The 15588-nt window shown below is 35.6% G+C and overlaps 1 protein-coding gene across 6 annotated transcripts in view; it reads left to right on the forward strand.

Moving 5' to 3' along the window:
- Window positions 1-15270, forward strand: part of LOC311598166 (caspase-12-like) — a 31190-nt gene extending 15920 nt beyond the window's left edge. The window contains exons 12-13 of one of the 6 annotated variants that reach the window (XR_014779501.1): window positions 10211-10437; window positions 13408-15270. The gene's annotated coding sequence lies outside the window, so the exon portion shown is untranslated. Of the gene's footprint in view, window positions 1-7; window positions 1584-5161; window positions 5350-10210; window positions 11475-13407 lie in introns of those variants that run through there. The other 5 variants (XR_014779502.1, XM_084783089.1, XM_084783090.1 and 2 more) reach the window with 5 other exon arrangements.
- The last annotated feature ends 318 nt before the right edge of the window (window positions 15271-15588 follow it).

Consider the following 15588-nt stretch of genomic DNA (forward strand, 5'->3'; position numbering starts at 1 on the left):
CTCAAAGGGCTGTTTTAGAGAAGGCCTTCTCTCTCTGAAAATTCACCGCTGGATCCCTGGACATGCCCACCTGGTGGCCTTGATGGAGGGACCAAAGCTCCTGGTATCTCCTGGTCCAGCCTGCTGCTGCCTCACCACATTGGTCACCTGACTGTTCTGCTATTATCTCCCGAGAGAGAGCTGTACCGCTCCTTGGAGAAGGCTTCTCCCACCCTCAAGCCCTGCTTCCAGCACGGCCAGCTGCACTTGGATCCTGTAGAACCCACCCATTCCAGATTCTGCTTCATTTTTCACTGGTTTTTGCTACAGCACCCAGGGAGGCAGAGGGGCCGAGGAGAATGCCAAATGACAATCTTTCCTGTCTTTAGGCCTTTAAATATGACATAAAATAAATTAATTCTGACAACTTCTTCATCCTCATTCAGTTTTCTTCATGGCATACGCTAACCTAAGCAGCACATCATTGTCTCATATAGTTGGTTGAAAAAATATTTCTGTCTCATCAGAGGTCAGTTGATAACATTTTGTCATAGACATTTGCTAAACTGCTGAAAATACTAAGTTATGTTACAATAAGCAAGACAACAGTCTTTTAGAAAGTATTCAAATGAGATATAAATAAATTTATTGCATAGTTAGCTATATACGATAAACTAATAATAATGTGTATGCATCAACTGAATTTATGTAATTTATTGAAGAAGTAAAAATAGATAGATTAGAAATTATAAACTGATTAGATGATAAAAAAATGAAAAAGCAGCAAGTGTGATGGGACAAAATGTCCTCCTTAAGTACACAAACAATAAATACTTTGACATTATGATAACACCACTTCTTTGATAAAATTTAATTATTTTTTTAGAATATCATGCATTTGTATATTGTATTACCATTGAAAAATAATTATGTCATGGTTGCTGAGAGATAGACAATAAACTTTCTTCAGAGATTAGCCATTTGATAAATTACCCAATCCCAAGTGATCAACCATAAACCCATAAACAGAGAGAGTAAAAAGAGGGAGAGGCAGAAATAATGCCACCTATTCTCCGACAGAAACTGCTGTATTGACACTGCACATTAAACAATTCTCATAAAGCATATGCTTAACTCAATAAATGCAAATAAAGCCAAAAGCTTCAGGACATTTGGGTTAGCAGCTAAGCACAGGACAGTACCACGGCATGTCTCTGACATAATGTGCATGTTGCTCGACTCAGGATCTTCCATGATTCTTTGTCCTCAGCACTTTACATTGCTCATCACACTGCACCATTATATATGAAGGCTGACATGTCAAAGGAGAACAGTGTTTGTCAGTGTGATAAACTCAAGGATTGTGGGTTATTGCCTAAACATTTTGCCTCTCAAGAATTGCCTCACTTAATTCCCTTTGCTTCTTTCTCAGTGTTTTTTAATTTAATAAGGTATGAGATTTGGCCATTTTCACGTACTGTGAAAATATTTCCGTTCCTTGATCTCTGAGCTAGCTTGTCAATTAGTGCTTCATTAGCACAGAGGCAACATCCCATATAACTTGTCCTCAATTAGCTCTAGTAGCCTTTAGTAGTAAAAGGGGACTTGAGAAGAATGCCAAACAGTATATTATGACACCAAGGCTATTGTTTTTCAAGCCAATCCGAGTCAATTCAAGGTCAGCTTAATAGAACAAATTTACATTCCTTAATGAGGCTTAACTATGGATTCTTTTAATAAAGTGTCATATGCTTGCAACTGGTGAGTTTTTATTTAAGAAATTAGGGGAGAAATCCACCTTCAATGTTTCTAGATGATGAAAAAGCAGCTTCTAACAAACACACACACACACACACACACACACACACACACACACACACACAACAAAAGATCTTTTAAAAGAGTTATCCAGCCTTGGGCAAAAGGGAGATTTTACTAGCATTAAATCAACACAGGAGGTCCTGGATTGGAAGAGATGGAGAAATTTGTGAGAACACACATTTCTGAAGGAAAAAATCATGAAACTGTTGCTGGCAGAGGCTGAGTTTTAGAAGTCTTAGAGTCTGAAGATAAAACAATGCTAGATATGTAACTAAACACACACAGGAAAATCATCTACACCTCATATAATAGAAAAGGATGGCATATCTCCTTCCTCTGGCTCTGTCTTTGCCTTGTTGATAGTTTTATAACTCTTTACTCTCAGGAGTCTTAATTCCTAGATTTGAGTTCCATAGTCTTTAGATTTGTATGATAATTCTAAGAAAACAACATTCCATTTTTAATTAGTTTGGAACAAGAAGATCAGACTTATGTATGCCTGGCTTTGTCATAGACCCTGGAGGAGAACCTACTGTTGTTATTGTGCTAAATAGACATGGTGCTAAACTGCTCATTAAATACTTATCTTTATACTCACAACATGGCAATACTCAATTCCCATGAAAGAAAAGTTTTTGCAGTAGATGGAAGCTTCTAGATACTCATGAATGGTCAACATGCAAAACATAAGAAACTATGGAGTGCCCAGACTAAATGGAGCATCTATAGCATACGCCCTCAACCTAATCAGGACAGAAGAGGAGGCAGAATAGTTGTTAGAGCCAGAGATGACAAGGACATGATGAACAATTGCATTTGGTCATGGCACACATGAACTTACAGAGGTATTACTCATGTATGTGTCCTATAAAACTAAAAGAACCAAAACTCGGGCATGGATGAGGGAGGCATTTTTGAAGCCCTACTCCCATCTGAGGTTGTATTTGCAACTGACTCCTATCTGAAGAAAGGTATCAGTTTTCTCCAGTTATATAACCCCTTACACATTGTCCATGCTCCTGCAATGCACATTCTAGCAGCAAAGAATAAATTATGTGGGTATAAAACACAAAGAAAATGAAATTTGAAGTAGAAAATAGTGGGAGGAAAGTTGGAGAAGTCGAAGGGAAAGAGGTGAATTCAACCAATAATGTTAAATGCACGTATGAAATTATCAAACATATTTTTATGTAAACCATGAAGATCTTGATGTTCTGAGACATAGGGAAAGTCAATGTACTTTTTACTCATTTACTGAATAGCATTTGCTGATCCCAATAGCTGTCTACTTTACCACACAGAAATAACTCAGCAGACACTAGCTGGGTAACAGAATTGAATTTAATTCTATGTTAGCACTCACAGGTTAAGGTCTCATTACGATAACACTGCTATTTCTCTTAGACAGCACTCATCAGCATTAGTATACTGTGACGCATACCACCTGTCACTGGGAGAATACCAAGCATAACTCCATACTGTAGCCTTGTCATACCTTTAATCTTCCAATAAGCTTGGCTCAAGTAAATGTGGATTCCTGTTAGGAAGAAGTTTAAAGTGATTTACTATGAAACAGAGTTGGGGTTTATTATGAGCCATTTTAATATAGATTTTTAATCAGGAGGGTTAAGAGAAATGCTGCTATTCAGGAAGACAATGGGTGAGGACTTCTCACAAAGATATTCTTCAGTCCCTTTACTGTTGTCACACTTAAGGGCCTAGTGATATTTGAAGTTATGATGTGTAAAGGGCTAAGAGAGTCATGTGAAACCATAGGTTTCCTGAAGCATGCCTTACAGGGTTACAGTTGATCTGGTAAGACTCTAGTCCTCAGAGACACTAGGTGCAGGAAATTAAGATGCCTCCACTGCAGACAAAGTTAACAGCTTCTTTCTGAGAAACTGTATAAGATAAGACACATTTCAGGCATCAATCCAGCTTTATGTTATTTCAACATTTTTAAAGGAATATTTATAAATTTGAAAGCACCTAATACTATTTGTGGTGGAATCCTTGATTTTTCAGCTTGCCTTCCAAGTTTTTTCCCCTATCTTATCTTTCTTTTTTACAGCCCAGTGTTCAGTCCATCACAGAACAAATGGAAATATTGAATAACACAGGAATGTTACTATAGAACACAAATGAACATCCAAAGAGAGGGCTGACCGGGACAATGTCTAGAAGGGTCCTGAGCTCCGGAACTTCCTTCCTATGTAGGGACTTACATTGTGTTACCCACGTAGCATTTACAAATTATGACTAAGCCCATAAGCTCCTCCACCATGTAATTAAGAGATAGTTTTAGGGCTTTGTTCAGAGATAACATAGACATCATCTGTAATAGTTTATTTTGTTTTAAAGAATAAGGGATGAAAGTTTCAAACTTATACTTGTGAGTTGGGTTTTCCAGTAACCAGAGACTTATGCAGGGACACATCACAAGTAATTTCATTAGAACAAACAGTTATCTAATTATTCAGAACATTTCCATGTGTTTAGAAACTTTATGCCAAGAGGCAGGGTTGAAACTGAATATTAGAACAAAAGACTCCCATTCCACATATACCTGTGAGATTTTAAGAATACTGGCTCTGAAAACAGGGCAAAGGCAAAGAGGGGAAATAGCCCTGTAATAACTCCATCACAGGGGAAGTTGAAAGGCTTTGAGGAGCTTGGTAGCAGAAAATCAGAGCAGAGATAAACACATATACTCCTTATTATTCCGGAGACTTTCTTCTCTATCTGAAGGACAAACCACAATGTGTCTGCTGAGAATAAGAATCCAGAATACCAAATATCCTGACCTTTCTTCACTGGATTACAAGTGATGTCTTCATAGATATAGACAAGAAATGAGGAGAGATAACATGCTAAGATGATTAAATAGATTCATGTCCTCTTGCATGTCCACGCTTAAACCTATCTATAATTAGTTTGCTCCAAAATAGGCTGCATGACCTGAGACCAAAAGAGGAAGGCCATAACAGGGATTACTGTTATGTCTAACTCAGGGTATACACTGTATTCTCAGATAAATGCTTAGCAGGGCAACTTCCAGCCTCACAGCTTCTTCATGTGAAGTGTTTTATATTGGAAATGCTCTTCCCTTCACTGACCTCTGGACTAACTCTGTTGCTTCCCTTTTCTTAATACCACGCTCAGTACTCTCACTATTGAGAATTCGCCTGAGCTCAGTATGAACTGAATGGCTTGTTATTTCCTAGAAAAATGACGATGGGATGTTTTTTCCTTTTCAAAGTACATTTCTGACTTATAATCTTGCATATACCTGCATAATTTGCTGTCTGGTCTCACCCAATACTATAAGCTTAATTAAACATCATGATGCTTTTCTCTATAGGCACAGCCCCTTTTAAAGCTCATGGAACAGAAGTGGTTCAAAGAAAATGTTTATAAAATGAAAAAAAAATCCAATCGAATTATGTGTTCTGAAATATATGTTACATACATGATATATACATATGTATATATATATTAAGATCTGCAGTGTTAACTCTTTTGAAGATTAATCTACATGAGATTTTACAGGTAATAATATGAATGTCTTCTTATGACTCAATTCAACCTGTTTTATCCTAACACCAAAGTACTAGAGACAGATCATTAGAACATGGGTTCCAGAATGCTATTAAGGCTGTTAAATAGTCATAAGACTTTTAGAAGAATAAAAAGAACTGTGATCTGAAAGATGTACCTATTCCTCTTCAAGTCTATTTGAACATCAGAATATTTTCTTGACATTGCACCACCAGAATGAATTTTCAAAAACAAAAATAAAAGCTCAGAACACCATTTGAATTTAAATCACTAGCAACTAAATGGCTAGGGATGGAAGCTGATGGCAGTTTTTCCCCCACTCTTGACTTAAACTATGACATGACAGGAGTCATGTATGCCTTTAAAAAACTTAAGATACGTTATTGTGGACATTCTGTTCTAATAGAAATGAAAACTTAAAAATACTTGTGAGCCTTTGGTGAGATTTGATGCTTCTAAGTTCTCAATTCTATTAGAACAGAATAGAGCCTTAGTCATTATCTCAACTTTATTATTAAACTTAATACAAAAATTTACTTGTTTCCTCCATTATCATCCTCATTACCAAGGGAACTGAGACAGAGGGGAGGACATTCTATTGGGACTCTAGATGAGAGAAGCATGGGAGAATGGCAAAGTAGAAGGATCCAGAGGGTCCTAGAAGCATACAAGTAGAACATTATGATAGGCAGATTTGGGCACAGGGGTCCCGCTCAAACTAAGGCACCAGTCAAAGACAATACAGGCGGTAAACCTTAAACCTCTACCCAGATCTAGACAATGGACAGAACATTCTCCACAGTACAGTGGAGAGTGGGATATTACTTTCTCACATACTCTGGTGCCTCACCTTTGACCATGTCCCTTGGAGGGGGAGACCTGGTGGCACTCAGAGGAAGGACAGCAGGTTATCAAGAAGAGACTTGATACCCTATGATCATATAGAGGGGGAGGTAATCCCCCTCAGGAACAGTCAAAGGGGAGGGGAATAAGGGGAAAAAAGGAGGGAGGGACGAATGGGAGGATACAAGGGATGGGATAACCATTGAGATGTAAGAAGAATAAATTAATAAAAAAGAAAAAAAAGTAAAAAAAAATTTACAAAACACTCAGGATCCCATACTATGAGCCACTTCCAGTAAGAAAGATAGAAAGCAAGAAAGAAAATGAGAGGAGTGGGGATCATGGGGGAAGAAGAAAGGAATAATGGAGGAAAGTGAGGAAACAAAGAGGAAAGATTTTTGCATTCATTAACTAGAATTTGTTTCTGATAAAACACAAACTAAAAACAGGCCTATGATACCAGAGTAATGGCTCAGCAGTTAAAAGTATGTCCTTATCTTGGAGAGGACCAGTGTGTACCTTCCAGTACCATGGGATGACATGCCATCTTCTTGTATGCTTTGGCTCCAGTATACATGCATCATACTTACACACACAAACACAACACACACACACACACACACACACACACACACACACACACAAACACACACACACGCACATGCACACACACATGCTTGCATGTGTGTACACATACAGCATTCTCAAAACAAATTAATACATTTAGGGACCTTTATCTACTGTCAGATTGTAGATATATCTAAACAGGGAATTTACTTTGGACACAGTCACTACTATTACACTATATGGGTAATAACTATGATTTCCTTTCTGCTGTACCCTTAGCCAAATATAATTTCATGCTTTATTTAAATGTAAACAGAAACAAAAATATCTGTTTTACTAGTGAAGAAATCATTTTACAAATAACATTTCTAAACACCTTTTGTTGAAAGTAAGGTTTCTACCCAGGATTGCATACCCTTTCCAGAACAATCAATAATCTACCACAGTAAAATTATTTCACTGGAGAGGAGACAATGAACACATTCTTAAGACTATGACACTCTTAAAAGAGGTGAGGAAAAGGTCAAACTAATTAACTGCAATATGTCTCAATTTTCCAAATCAGATAGACTTCTTTGCTTCCTATAGTTAGGCATGAGAAGAAGGATAGGGGGAATGTTTGGTGTTCTTCTTTCTGGCTAGCACATGAGAGCATCCTTTTATAACCTAAAACAGACCTGCAGGAACAACTGAACCACAGCTCTTGTCAACAGTGTCTGTCTCTTTGACAAGATACCTCTGACACCTTAGCATAAAGTTTAAACAACTTTGATTTCAAGCTTCAATAAACACCGAGAGAATTTCCCCAGATTCCATGTTTCACATTCTGCTGGCAGTAAAAAGCAAATATGGTAACAATAAAGTTTGAAATATTAAGGTTTATAAATGTTACAACAAAGAAAAAGTTGTGTTGAATCCTATACAGAGTATAAAGGCAACTAATTTGTGGGATTTAAGGGTTTGAAAATACTATAGTATTAAATAAAAACATAGAGAATCTATAATACAGTTCAATAGTTTATTTTATGTATAAGAAAACTGTGAAGCTGAAGTGTGGTTTGCTGAAGTCCATCAACATGAGGAAAAGTGAATTGACAGGCTGTAGCAGCAAGAGTGCATTGCTCTTCAGAGCACTGGCCTTTAATCCCAGTACCCACATCAGGTGCCTCACAGCCATTTGTATCTCCACGTTCAGGAGATCTGATGCTCTCTTCTAGCCTCCAAGGACATCTGCATGCAAATGCACTTACACAACCATAGGCACACATGCATATGCATTTCACAGTTTAGTATTTTGTGATAATGATGACTCAATTATAGTAATTATCTTTTTCTTAGTTCTAGTGGTTATAATTGGAATTGTGCCATTACCAGGCTATTTTTCTATTCATATTTGGATTTATATCTTGTTAAGAAGTGGAGATCAACTTAAAAATGAAACTGTTGTAGCTGAAATAAGTGAATAACACTATACAATGATTAAAAAAAAACTGTAATTACACAGAGTTAAGTTGAAGTAACCCAATCTTGTGTCACGAAATGTGGAGGAAGCTAAAACGTAAAGCCCAGGAAGAGATAACTTCTTAATTCCAGGCACTTCTAATTTTCTGTTCAGAAACTTACTCCAACGGAAGTCAATTCCTTGCCTTCGGTTAGCCAAACTCTATTTAAGCAAAGATTTTGAAAGTTGCACTTATTTGACTTGGGAACTAGGTGATGAGATCAGTAAGGACAAGTTATGAGGAAGGAATTTTGCAAATTGATAGGAACTTTGAAGTTCCTATTAGTTCCCCTGTCACTCTGGCCATGGGATAAAGACAATCTTGTTTGAGAAGTTCTATTTTCCATGACCCAGAACCACATTTGTAAGCAAGTCTGTTTGTGCTAAGTTATAAATAGCATGAAAGTCTCTTTTTAAGCATGTTATATTTAAAACTCAATAGCATTTAAATTAGTCACAATTTGAACAATCACTACCCAATTCAGTGATTCAAGAAATCATATAAGGTAGTTTCAACTTTCCCTAATTGTTGGTGTTATGAGCAAGCGACATCAAAAACGTAAATGGAGATATTCTCATCTTTCTACAATATCAGAATTTATTAAATAAGAATACATTCACAAACCATCATCTTTGTTGCTTTAGTACACAAAGATCAGTAATACTGATTTTACCAAGAATCCATACTCATCAAACACAGGCTCCTTTATTCTTATCTTATTTAATTATTAATCCCCAGGTCATACATTGCTCTCAGACAAATGATATAAAATAGTGAATCTATTGTTAAGCGACTATAGCTTTCCTGAATGCAGGAACAGGGCACTGATATGCTTGGTAAAATATAGAGTAAACACAGAATAATAAAATATAAAATATTAATACCTAAGAAATTATTTAACTTATTTTGAATCCTTTAAAATTAGAAAATATAAATAATTTTTACTTTCCTTAAAATGATATAATTCAGTCTTTTAATAGTCATAGTTAATGTCCATCTATCACTAATATTAGCTGAGAATTATCACTCATTACCAACAAAGTGGGTAGTGTGGTCCTGACTTCTGCATCACAAAGCACAAGCCTTCTTATCTCTTGGGATTGCAATAGAGGAGTAGTGCATGAAGTTTTAAAGGTAAAATGGAAGAGACAGTTTGAATACAGCAATTACCTTAGCAGACTGTTGGACTGGTTTTATTTTATTTTATGTCCAGACAGTGGTTTTTTTCTATATTTGCATATGAACTACATACCACAGTTTATTTAAAGAGGCATTTGCACCAAGTAGGTAGTGAATGCTGGTTCTGAAACTATTACTAACTGGAGAATATCAAACATGCCCGATGTGTTCAAACCCTCACTGTTTTGTATTCATTTCTCCTTCTTGCCTCGAATTTATAAAATGTAACAAGTTTATATTATTAAATATAAACTGTTGATAACAAAGACTGCACAGCTACTGAAAATCCAAGCATGGTGAATCTTCCATCTCAATGACTGTCACACTCTAGTTAGTGGGAATCATGTGACAGTTATCGAAGAAACTCAGATTTCTTCTCTTAAGAACCATGTAAAAGTTATCTGTAGTACTCTGCTTCATTCTTATAAAAGTATGGAATCAAACAAACAAGCAAAATTAGTTCTTATTTAAGTATGACTTTTAAAAACACATTTAAATCCCATCAAATGTTTTATGAGAAATTAGATCTGCACTTTGCACAAGATTTTCAGTTTTATTATAAGCCCAATTTTAGTTGCACCATTGTCTACTTATAAAGTGTATGAAAGTTAATGGCTACTGTTAGGTTAGATGAAACTTCTTGGAAAAACACATGAGAAAACTTGATACTGATAAGTATTTACCTATTTGGTTTTGTTGTTGTTGTTACCTTACTGAGGTTTTTTTTTACCTTATTGTTTTTGTTTTGTTTTAACTGTCAGCACAGACTAGAGTCATCTGAGAAGAGAAGATCTATTTGAAATGGCCAAGGCCAGATACACCTGTGAGCATGCGTATGAAAAGATGTCTGGATGTTAGCTGATCTAGGAGGATCGATCCACTGTGAGCAATCCCATCCCTAGAAAGGCAGCCCTGGTCAGCTAAGAAAAAGCCTCGGAGTGGACTAAGAAAAAGCATTCCTCCAGGGTTTCTGCCTCCATATAGTGCTGTGAGTTTCTGTCTTGATTTCCGTCAGTGCTGGGCTGTGACATGGATATGTCTGCCAGTCAAATCACTTCTTCTGGTCAGAGTTTATCATAGCAGCCAGAGCTAAGCGTGAACAACACCCACTCTGCCACTGAAATGTTGTAGTGATATAAAGAGACTATTAAATTGTTTAAATGGAACTTAGAACTGCAAAGATCACTATGATTTCCAATAGAAATTTCTGAATTTTACTCCTATTATCTTGAATTAGCTATTCCTACTTACATCAGCCAGATAATATGCCTATCTCAAATTCAATACCATTTCATTAATTTATATTTTAAAGTATTAAACATTTCCTGCTCCATCTTTTTCAAGTGTGCATGTGGCAATAATTTAACTACCATTATATCACTTCAATTTATTCATAGAGCTTTACTAGACACTGAGAGAAATCTGACTTGGAATTTAAAGGTAGATATGCACATCAAAATACATAAAAATTAATATCAAAATGATAAAGAGGAGATCAGTGAAAAGCTGCTTTCTAACTATGACTTGGTTTTTGCAATCGTGAATGTACATGAGCTAAGGCTCCCTGCATAAGACCTGCACAAACAAAAGACAGGAAAGCATGGAGATTGCTGGGAACTATAAGTGGTCAGTTAAACATGAGAGAAAAATTTTTAGGGGTGCATGATGGCTGTGATTAGTACTGCATTTCACACATGTATGAAATGTCAAAAAAAAAAACCACTACAAGATTTCAATCAATTGTTCATTTTTTCATTAATGACAGTAAGTTTCTCTGGGAAAACCAAGGCAGCTTGAATTTTTAAAATTAAAGATAGAATGTATAGTTGTGTAAAAACCCTCTGCCTTGCTTGGTCTTCTTGACGATCCCTAGCAAGTAGTGTGGGGGCTGTCTGTGACACAGACTCTGCTGCTTGCCTGCTTTTGGATCACTTTCCCCTAGCTGCCTTGTGGAATAGGATGTGCTTAGTCCTGATGAGACTTGATGTGTAAGGGTGGGTTGGTATAGGGAGGAAGGGCACTCCCCTTTACTGAGGAAAATGAAAAGAAGGACTGAGGGGGGGTGAGGTGGGAAGGTGGGACCAGGAGGAGAGGAAGGAGGGAGCTACAATCTAGACAGAAAGTGAATAAATAAATAAATAAATAAATAAATAAATAAATAAATAAGAGAAAAAGCCTCTGCCTTATCTTATGTTCGTCTGAAATGTTTAACTTGAAAAATGTTCATAAACTCATGCAATCACTTTGCTTATTCACTAAAATTTAGCAATATCTTGGTATCAAGCTTACTTTTTTTGTAAGCACATATCTTAAAGAAAAGTCTTTAAGGAAAGAATTACCTAATTTCAACTAAATTTTTTAAAAATTATCTTACTTTTTTCTCCCAGATAATAAGAGCATTATGCCATTTTGATATGTTCTGTATGTTCTGATATCAATCAAAAGAAAGTATCTTCTTTCTGACCTTGTTTAGGACAGTGTGAGTGGATCTTTCAAGGATATTTCTAAGCATTCTCTTGAATGCCTTTCTCTTTCACTAAATTGTACGTCAAAGACAGAAGCAAGAATGCCATTTCTTATTCACCTTCAGTTTTCTTGATGTTTCATGCACCATTTGAGGAGATGACATGAATCAAACTTAATTTTGTAAGGTATTTAAATATTAAGCTTTAGTTTATTAACTGTAAACTCCAGACAGAATTCTTCCACAGAGGACTGCATATAGTTTAAAAAAATATAAAATAAAGTACATGAAGACAATGTGGATTATAAAATACTACACAGATGCCAGTGGCATACAAAAAAAAAAAAAAAAAAGAAAGAAAGAAATATGCAAAGGGATTCAAAATACCTGTGTATTTTAATATATATATATTTTTATAAAATATTTTATTAATTAAGGCATTGAAAACATTAAGGGATAACTATAAGAGTTGACTATGAAGTAATAAGACAAAGTTAAAAGACCTAGGTGTTAGACTGTCAAAGTGGTAAATGACTCCTCAGTCTGCTTAGGTCCTTGGTTTGATCCTCAACAGTCCTCAAGGTAAATTCTTTACCTAAAGTTGTGGGTGGTTAGGGTAAGGTTCCACTATTTTCAATGAAGTTTATACAGCATAACATGTAGAAATGTGTTCAGTAATTATTAGTATAATAACAGGTAAAGCTTGCATACATTTCTCACAGTTTCATGTTGTCCTTTGATAGCTTGTCATTTTTAGAGATGTGTAATGTGGTTTTTTATTAAGAGACACAAATAATTGACATAATCCAGTTAGGTAATACAATTATATCAGAAATTCCCTCATATAAGAATGTAATTTGAAGCCAGGCGCTGTGGAGCACACCTTTAATCCCAGCACTCGGTAGGCAGAGGCAGACGGATCGCTATGAGTTCGAGGCCAGCCTGGTCTACAAGTGAGTCCAGGACAGTCAAGGCTACACAGAGAGACCCTGTCTTGAAAAACAAACAAACAAACAAAAAAGAATGTAATTTGAATGTTCATTAATTTGAATAATAGAAGAATAGCCATCAAAGAGAGAGTGATGTTATGCAGGTCTTGAACAATGGATAAAACTCTTCAAATCAGACAGAAGGGATAACTTTAATAGATCAAAATATTATACCACTGATGATTATGGTTAACAGCAGTTCATTTGTGAAGCTGACCAAAAGAAAAGATATTGGTAGTTTTCATGAAAAGATATGAGGTAATGCATAAGATTGGACTAGCTTCTTCATTTGTAAGTGTATCAAAACAATGATGGATGGATGGATGTGATTTTTATTTGACAAATGTACTTTGATAATGTATGATAAAATTAAGGTGTCATTTTGCATAATGGCTAATAACAATGAATTTTTGATGTGAATATATATGTTTTACAAAATATTACATTTACGTAAATATCAAAATGATCTCTTATAATTCTTTTGTTCCATCTCTCCTCTTAACAGCTACCAATACAGTTGTCTCAAGTGCTAGCATGTAGCACCACAAATTGATGTTTTTAAACAGTGTGTAAACAAGAAAACTTAATATCATAAAACAAACCCTTTTACATATACAAAGAAAATAAAAGGCAAGTTTAATTTAAGATCCTGTGAATAACACTTATGGGCCTATATGTACTATGTTTCATCTTTTCAGCATAATATTTTGTAGATGTGCAATTATCACATTATATAGCAGACTAAAGACCACTAGCAGAAATATTTATATATCTAGGGGAGATATGACCTATGTATTTTCAATATTAGTAATTTGGTTGCTTAAACATATGAATTTTAGATGATGTAAAAATATATTATAGTCAATGCTTAAAACTACCAGTATTGCTTTACTATTTCCTATGTATGCAAACCCATAATCACTCACTCTTCCCAGAGTTATCAGAATGTATACTTTCCCTTTGAGAAGTCACAACATCCTAGAATAGCATGAGCACACTTTAGGAAAGTGCTAAAGAGCAGGCAAGCCTGTTTTTCTGTGTTATGAAACCTAACAGTATGCTGCCTGTTAGCCTCAGGCCAATGATGACATGTGCACTATCTGGGCCACCACATTTCCTCTGGCTAAATCTTGCCTTATGTGGACTAGAGGCTTCTGGTGTGTCCAGTTATTCTAACTACACTGAACTAAATTGTTGTCATATGTTTGGAACTGAAATGTATTATAAGTCTGGATACTATTTTTCCTTGCCATCATTCCACATCAAATGTGAAACAAAATTTCAATATTGTATAGTTACTTAAAATATAAACTAACTATACATGAATATAGCATTGATAAATTCATTGAGATTAAGGAAAATTTACGGCGAGCTGATGAGCAATGAACATCTGAGGTCAAGGAGTCAAAGAAACGTCATTTTGAAGTGATTTCTGTTCTCAAAATGATACCTCTTGTCTTGATTGTCATGAGATGCCTGGGCTGAATTAAACAGAGCACCATGCACCATGATGCATTTCACAAGGGTCTTTACATGGAGATTCTCAAAGCAAGTATAGGGGGCAACTTCAGGAAGCAATGGCAAAGCACTAGAGCAGTGATTCTCAACCTATGAGGTGTGACCACTTTGGAGGAGTGTAAAAGGATGTTTTCTTTCCCAAGAGTCACCTTAGACAATCAAAAGCCACATGTACTTCCATTACCATCATAATAGTAGCAAAATTACAGTTATGAAGAAACAATGAAAATAATTTTATGACTGGAAATAACCACAATATGTGGAACTGTATTGAAGGGTGATAGTATTAGGAATGCTGAGACTAGAGTATCCATTTGGCTCTCATTTGCAAAGGGAAAAGGAAAGGAAGGTTAAGCAAGGTTTCAAATGACGACAAAGTTCTTCAGAGACAAATGCAGAAGTTGAAGTTCGTAACCCTAATGGCCCATTCAACTGTGTAAGTGCTTTTCTATGATGATTCTGACTTAGCAAAATTAAACTAATAAATTATAATTAATAAATATCCATCTGGAATTTTCAATCTGCCCTTTCAATGCAAGTTCCCCAGTATATTTTTCTAGAAAAGGAAGAAATATGGATGACATTGAAAATTTCTATGCCACTTCATCTGACATGGTTTCTCAGATTTATCTACAAATCAAGATATGAGAGAAGATTTTATTTGGTTCTAGGCTAATTCTTTAAATCATAATTGCCTAAGAAGTATCCATGATAACTGAATGAAATAAAAAAATCTACCTATTATCAGAAATAATTTCTATTTAATACCTACCTGACAAGGAAGTAATTTCTCTGTGATTAAAAACAAGTTCTGCTATTGTTTAACAATAAAGTGTAACAAATGAATTAATATAATCTTCTAATTAGCTACTATCATAGATGTTGTTGTTGTTTCTGTTTTATACGTTATTGCTCAGATCATTTGCCTATCACTGCACAGTGGAGTCAGGCACCTCATGGAGGTCTATTGCTTGAGTACTGACTTTCAGATTCCAACAAATGATCTGCCATCCTTGTAACAACTGGGAATGGGCGAATCAACTGTACAGACTTTTTGTCATACTTTTAATCAATTATTTTTATTTTGTGGTTCCTTATATCTCTTTCTCCATTCTCCTCCACAGGTCCTTCTAAAACCCCAATATCATTTATGTGAGAAAGAAAGCTA

This window comes from Acomys minous (assembly GCF_964271855.1).
Source record: "Acomys minous genome assembly, chromosome: 5".
NCBI classification, from domain to species: Eukaryota; Metazoa; Chordata; class Mammalia; order Rodentia; family Muridae; genus Acomys; species Acomys minous.